We start from the raw sequence: 8,704 nt of genomic DNA on the forward strand, positions 1-8,704 counted from the left end.
TTTGAGTTTAGTGAATGGATTTTTTTCAATTGCATTGAATTTATATAGTTTATTTTTGTTATATCTGTTGTTAATTTGGTGAAATCAGAATTATGTTTTAATTAATTGCAATGTTGAGTTTTACTTATTCCTTTCAAATTAGTTTTTGAATTAGTTTCAACTTGTGAATTTAACAAGTCGTCTTTTTTACTAGGACGATGTTAGTTTCTCTGAGATCAATTGGAGTTTGCTTCTTTCATGATTTGTGCAGTCATATTCTAGGTTAGTTTTCTATCTTTGAATATAATAAATTGTTTAAGTTTTATGTCGGACTTATTTTTTCTAGGATAGAGTTTTAGGACAAAAGGGGAAGAAGGTTGCGTAGTAGCGTCTTCTCAAAACCCTTATTTGCTAAAAAATTATAGAGTAATAAGGGGTTGTGCATTGGAACGGCTAGAATTTGATATTTTATTGAATGCATGTTTGTTCTAATTTATTCCTGCAGTTGTTTTGCTCTGTGAAAAGTAATAAATTTATTTAATGGATGTCTCTAAATTAAGGAGAAGTTCTATCGAATTTTTATTTAAATTATTTAAAACATATTTGTTCGTGAGAAAATAATAATTAGATTTGGTGGGAGATTCTAAGTATAGAAGAAACTCTGCTCAATTTTCTAAAAATTTTAATAAGTTATTTATTGCAAAATAATTCCAAGTCGTCGTTTGTGCATGTATGATAGGGATAACGGTGTACGACGGGTGTTAAAAGTTAAAACCTAAGCTCTTAGAGGGGGTTGACGAGTTTGTCGTATATGTCTTCAACATCGAACCAATTAGGTCTCAAGGGATATCTAGGTGTTCATGCTATAAATATTGGCTGACTAAGTAGTTAGGACCTTCGGATATAACACTTTACCTTGACGGTAATGGGGTCAAGGATGGGTAATGGATGTGGATGAAACACATAGAATGAGTAGGGAATCAACTGGTCTGCCTCAAATTCCAATAGGTTTGATGTTGATTAACGAGGGTTTGAATGGTTAGAGAACTAAACATGAAAAGAATGAATTAGGAGGGTAACCAAGAGAGATATAAAGAAATGGTGTTTGATGTAATTGGTGTTACCGATATGAAAGATGCTAAACAAGAGCCTAGCCTAGAAGCAAAGAGATTTTATCATCTATTAGAATTAGTCACAAAATCTTTGTTTGAGGGATGCGTTCATTTGAAATTGTCTAAATGTGTTAGAATGATGAGTATTAAGTTTGAGTCAAATCATACACAAGAGTCTTTTGACAAGTGAGTCACCCTTTGCAATGAATTAGTACCTAGCAGGACTATTGGCATTCCCCAGAACCACTACAAAGTAAAGAAGTTCGTTTTGAAATTAAGTCTGAATTCGGTGAAAATCGATTATTGTTTAAATGGATGTATGATGTATTACAAGGGAAACGTAGACCTAACTGCTCGTAGATTTTGTGATACACTGAGGTTTCAAGTCGAGTGAGAACAGATTGGTAAACAGTGGTTAAAGAGAGTTCTAAACAAACAGATGCACTACTTGTCCCTAATCCCTAGGCTAAAACGATTGTATGCATTGATGAGTTCGATCCCTCACATGATTTGGCTTAGTAACAACAAGAGAGATGATGGTTTTATAAAGCACTGGTCACACGGAGATGTTTGGAAGCACTTTGATCGAGTCCATGCACCCTACATTTGTGAGTGAGCCTAGAAATGTTATATTAGCTTTGTGCTCTAATGGGTTTGTACCAAACTCTAATTTTGGTAATGCGTACTTACGCTGGCCTGTTGTGGTAATTCCTTATAACCTACCTCCCAAAATGTGCATAAAGGACCCATACATGTTTCTAACTTGTATCATACCTAGTCCAAGTAACCTAAATGCGAAAATAGATGTCTTCTTGCAATCCTTAGTGGATGAGTTTATTGAGTTGTGGATTCATAGTGTAAAAATATCTGATATTTCAATCAAGATAAACTTTCAACTACATACTGCATTGTTGTGGATAATCAATGACTTTTCTGCATATGGGATGTTATCAAATTGGTCAACTCAAGACAGAATGCTGTGTCACATTTTTATGGAGAATAGAAAGGCATTTTGGCTGACAAATAGGGAGAAGAATTCGTGGTTTGATTGTCATTGAAGATTCCTCAATATTGATCATTCTTTTTGGCGCAACAAGAACTCGTTTAGGAAGAATAAAATAGAGCAAGAAGAGGCACCTGTGAGATTGAGTGGTTTGCAAGTTTGGCATCATGTCAGTAGAATCTCAAGGATCATTGATAACAGGGTAGGATTGAGACTTTCAGGATATGATAAGGAGTGTAATTAGACAAAACATAGTATATTTTGCGAGTTGCCATATTGGAAAGACATCTTGGTTCGTCATTGTCTTGACATGATACACATTGAAAAAATGTGTTTGATAATATCATGCATACAGTAATAGATGATGACCGAACCAAGGATAACGATAAGGAAAGGTTAGACTTGGTAGACATTTGCAGGTGGCCAAATCTGAACTTAAAGAGACATGAGAATGGCGAGTGGGCTAAACTAAAGGCGGTGTTCGCTCTAATGAACGACCAAAGACAAAATGTTTGTAGGTGGATTAGAGGATTGAGGTTTTTTGATGGTCACGCCTCTAACATGGGTAGGTGTACAAATATTTCACAAAGTAGGCTTGCTTGGTTGAGAAGTCATGATTGTCATGTCTTTATGGAGTCATTACTTCCTGTCATGTTTAGAAAACTTTCTACCAATATTTGAAAATCCCTTGCAGAAATAAGTGATTTCTTTAGGGAGTTATATGCAACGAAACTTAGCATTAATGATCTCACAGTCATGGAGAAGAACATTCTCATCATACTTTGTAAGTTAGAGAAGATATTTCCTCTAGAGTTTTTTAATGTTATGAAACACTTAGCAGTCCACCTGCCATATGAAATAAGAGTGTGTGAGCCGGTCCAATTCAAGTGGATGTACCCTAGATGTTGATTGGGTCATTCAAGCGCACTGTGAAGAATAGAGCTCGGATTGAGGGTAGCATATGCAAAGCATTCCTAGCTAAAGAAACATTTGCATTTTACTCCTTCTATTTTGAGTCTCATGTTGAGTCACGTAGAACAAGAGTTGGATGGAATGATGAGAGGGGAGAATCTCGTCAAGTGGACCAACCTATTCAATATTTGTTCGAAAGGAGTTGCAATGGGCATGGGTAGTGAAAACTGGTTAGAGAAAAAAGAGATCAATGCTGCACTACCTAAGGTGAGTTCTTTAAGTCTTTGTAAAAATTACAAAGTAAGACATTAACTTTTCCATTTAATCAAAATTGTAGTACACTGATATTTCTTTAATTATCCTATTGTATCATAGGTTATTCCAAGAAACAAATACTTATACATCACTCAATTTTTTTTTTAAATTGGTTCAGAGAATACATCAGAGTAAATCTAATTAACACAACAGAATGAAAACTAGTTGTACTTAGTTGGAATCCAATGAATAAGAGCACAAGCTACCCAATATACACTGTTAATGGATATAGGTTTCATTCTTTACAATGGTCAATGAAAAAGAAAACAGATAACACCAGAGTTTAGATTTGTGGGGATGTAGGCGGTGGTCATTCTGATTAATATGTTGTATTGTGTTGCACAATATCATTCAATTAGAGTATTTTTGTCACATTACATACAAGGTGTGAGTATTTAAATGTATATGGTATGATCCAAGTTCACGACTAAGAACACAAAGCACAAGGACTACAATATCATTGAAGTAGATGTGAGCAGGAAATATAGGCAATACGATCCTTTTATTCTACCTCAAAATGCACGACAAGTATACTATTTGCCTTATCCAGGGTAATGCAAGTCTAGTTGGGTGGTTGTGGTTAAAACTAAGCCAAGAGATTATATCGAGTCTGATGGGACAGAGGGTTAGGAACCTTACTAAATTGATGACCCAACTTCTTCGAAAATGGTGGTTGATACCGGTGATCTGATCACCTTTAGGTCGATTGTTATGGATGATGACATCATCAACCTTAGGGTACATGACGAGACACAACCATTAGATGACAACGATGTTCAAGAAGAAAAAGTGGCCGATAGAGACAAAGAAGAAGAAGACGAATTTGATAATCAGGAAATTACCTCAGAAGAGGAGGATAATGAACTAGAGGAAGAAGAAGATGATGAATATGAATAAGGTTAACCTTGTTGTATGTTTAATCTTTCATTGGTTAGTAAGATCATATAATTATAATGCACGCTGGCCTTAGTTCTATCTTATGTATTTCTTTATCAAACTTTGATTATATTATAATATAATTATACTGTTTCAGGTAGGAATGATGACAAGTTGACATGTGATGAGCAGACTTTGTTTTGATTACAACAACGATGACTATCAGGCTCTAGAGTCATTAGGGCTTTGATTTGATTAGTTTAGCAGCATCACATTCCTTCGTGTTTTTATTCTATATATTTGATATTTAATATCATATATAAATCATTGTTTTCAGATAAATTATTATTTATTCTTTACTAATTTGGAGTTGATTATCAATTACTAACTAACAAGTTCCATTATAGTTTTAGAAAAAACTCCCATAAAAATTACCCGATGATAACGATGATCCAGTTCAGTTAAATGAATAAAAAATAAAGTTGTCGTCAGATTTTTCCGACGGTAACGCAGAACGAAGTCACAACTTCTAGCACCAAATTTATTGTTGGATAATTTTCGACGGTAACTGGCATCAAATTTTTGTAACCTTAACATCAAATTTCAACGTTAATTCCGTCACAAATTACCGTCGGAAAAACAAATCTGCCGGTAATCAGTTACCAGCGAGATTTATACCATCGGATACAATCCAACGGTAACCAGTTTACTGGCAAATTATTTTTGTTATTTTGTTGGTATTCAACATTTTTCTTGTAGTGCAATATCAATTTGTCAGGAAAAATTCATAATTTTTTAATTCAAAAATCAAAATGTCAAGAAAAATAACTTTACCCACATTTCATTAGGTCATAATATATGAATAGATCTAACCATCTTTTAGTAAAATAGAGTTCATTATCCCTTCGTTGCACTTTTATATCCATCTAATTAAACTCGGATCACTGAATATAACTCGAGGTGGTATTTGATAGATGTGGTGCATTATAAATAATTGCGGCAAAAGACAATCGCGTTATAAGGTTAGATTAAAAAAAATAAGTTTTAGTAAGAATAATCATTAAATTATTAAAAGAATAAGAGAATGACTATGTAAATAAAAGATTATAAAAAAAGTGTAACTTGTACCTTAAAATGATCAACTTTGATGAAAAATAAAAAATAAATTCTTATTCTACGAAGTAGTCAAAAAAAACAACAAATTAAAAAATTAAACAAAATATTTTTACTCTAAAACTTAGACTTTTGAACGATAAAAAAATTGTATATAATCTTTAGTAGCACGAAATTAATTATGGGAATGTTAAATTAATATATGTGCTATTATTACACTCGTGCATAATAAAGTTATAAATGTAAACATCTTATAAATGTTAATTATGTATGATCGATAATTATATTAGAATGATTGACAATTAGAATGACCTATAATTAAAATGATTGATAATTAGTATAATTATTCATTAAATACTAATTTTTATATAATTATAAGAAATATACTTTCTTAAAATAAGTTGAGAAGAGAAAAGTATGTATTGGTACCAAAATACATTGCGTCAGCATTTTTACAAAATAATATAATGATGAGTAATTACCCAAATTAGTCACACAATTTTAAAAGTAGACATTTTAGTCGCCAAGAAAAATTAATACACATATCAATCTTTAAGATTTTACTCTGACAGATAAATCAGTCTCCAGTTTATTTTTCGGCAGAGTAACTACCCAAATCAGTCCCTAAGAATTTTAAAAGCAGAAATTTTAGTCCCAAAAAAATTAATATACAGATCAATCATAATATTTTTTTCGTCAAACATAATAATTTTCTGTTTATTTTACTTTTATTATATGTCAACCTTTATTATTATTAACTTAGTTTTGTGCATATAGATTATGACACTAATATATTAATACACTCTTTTAAAATTTTTGGATATTGATCTAAATAATTATTCTATAATAATTAATTAATTTTGAATTAATCAATTAAATTAGTGATCCATTGATTAAATTACTAACCCAATAATTCAGTGTCTTAAGCGAGTTAATTGTCGGAATGATTTTAATAACTATGATTAGCATTTGTTGATTGTGAAAATATGCTTTAATCTTGGTGGATTAACAGATACAGAGATCGCTTAAATTATTCGTTAAGAAAAAGGAATAAAACAAATACGGATACTATACTCAGTCGCTGTGGTTTTGTTTCCACTTTCCAATACTGAGAGTACGGAGGTGCATGCGTCTCATCAACCAAATGCGACAATAACTTTAGACATTGTTCTCTCCAAAAATTCCAACCCGTAGAGAATTGCCAAATGGCCGTTCCCTTTGCACCCCCTCTTTTGACATTCCATATTGGTTTTGGAATTTCATGTGTTAAATAAATTAGAAAGCATTACAAGGCTTCTCAACTCATATCAACATTTTGTGGCTGTTTTGAGGGTTTGAAATTGGTAAATCATTTGAGTGATAGTTCTGTAACTGAGAGCAAGAAAAGAACATTACCGTTCGGTCTTCTCGATGATCTTGGTTACAAGTTTACGGCAAAGGTCATTTCATACAATCTCTTCATTTTTATATAAGAAATAATTCAGATTCATAAAATTATGTTCTAATTACTTTTTTTAATTTTTTAATTTGAATATTAACCTGATTATAAATTGATATTTTAATCCATCAGATTGTTAAAAAAACAATTAAGTTTCTAAAGCATTTTGAAAGAAAAAAAAACATATTAGTACATTAAAAATTAACAGTTTAACACTTTCAAAAGTTGCTAAAAGATGCATAACCAAAATATATCACATATTATTTTTTTATTGCAATTAAAATTAAATATTTTTCTTTAAAATTAAAGAATTCTTCTGTCCTCCTTACTAATTTTACAATCAAAATGTGTCACATGTCACTCTCTCATTATAATCTATTATATATATCTAATTTTACAACCAAAATGTATCACATATCATTTTTTTATTGCAATTGGAATCAAATCTTTCTAACCAAAAGTAAGGAATTCTTCTCTCCTCCTTACTAATTCTATAACCAAAATGTGTCACATGTCACTCTCTCATTGTAATCTATTATGTATATCTAATTTTACAACCAAAATGTATCACATATCACTTTTTTATTGCAATTGGAATCAAATCTTTCTCTCTAAAATTAAGGAATTCTCATCTCCTCTTTACTAATTCTACAACCAAAATGTACTACATGTCACTCTCTCATTGTAATTAAAATTAAATATTTTTCTCCAAAATTAAAGAATTTTTCTCTCTTCATTATTAATTTTACAACAAAAATGTGCCACATGTCACTCATTCATTGCAATTGAAATCAAATCTTTCCTTCCAAAATCAAAGAGTTATCCTCTCTTCCCTTTTTCTTTCTCTATTTCTCTCATTCCTTCAATCACTATATCTATTTTATATATCATTATTAATATCAATGACTAATTACTAATTTGACAATCAAAATGTACAATATGACATTCTTTAATTGCATTAAAATTAAAATTGAAATTGAAATATATCTATATTATGTATCATATATTATTATCTAATTTAATAATCAAATGTATCACATGACACTCTCTTATTAAAATTGGGAGAAAATATTTTTTTAAAAAAAATTAATAAATCCCTTCCTAAATTCTCTCATCTATCTCTCTCTATTTTTCTATTTCTCTCTACCATTTTTACTCTATATATAATTTACATTTTATATTAGTAATTTGACAAATCAAAATATGTCATCCAATATTTTTTTACAATTAAAATAAAAAATTTTCTTCCAAAATTAACAAACTCTCACTCTCACTCTCACTCTCATTCTTCATCTTTATCTCTTTTTTCTCTCATTCTCTATTTTTTCTATCTTTCTATTCTACAAAAAATAAAATTAATAAAATAATATAATTCAAATAAAAAATATTATTATTATATACATATTTTTTTAGTTTTTTATTTAATGTTAAATTTTCACCGCTTATCTTTCTAATCTATATTTTTATTTCTCTTCTGTCAAATATTTATTACATATAGTTTGGAGAGAATACTAATGTTATAATTAAAAGTTAGAATCAATAATCAATTATTTTAAAAAAGTTAATTTTGATTTAATTTTATAATTATCACTATAATTTTTTTATGCTAATATCTAAATATATTTTTATATACATAAAGAAAAAAATATTATTTTTAAATAGCAAGTATAAAAATTAATCATTTCTATTTTTGCAACAGACTTAACAGTTAATACTTAATTAAATGTAAAAGTATACACGTTAAATAATTTTAAATCTTAGATAACAAGTATTAACATTAATTATTAATAAAAAATTAGACTTTCATATAAAAATAATAGCTAAAAAACTTATTATTTGATTTTTTATTTATAGATATTTTTTTGATTATTTTAGTTAGAGACTTTTGTCAATCTATAACTTTTTTTTTTGTAAAAGTAACTTTGATTTTATAAATTTTTTTACTACGTATAATAT

Source organism: Arachis duranensis, chromosome 1 (assembly GCF_000817695.3).
Source record: "Arachis duranensis cultivar V14167 chromosome 1, aradu.V14167.gnm2.J7QH, whole genome shotgun sequence".
NCBI lineage: Eukaryota > Viridiplantae > Streptophyta > Magnoliopsida > Fabales > Fabaceae > Arachis > Arachis duranensis.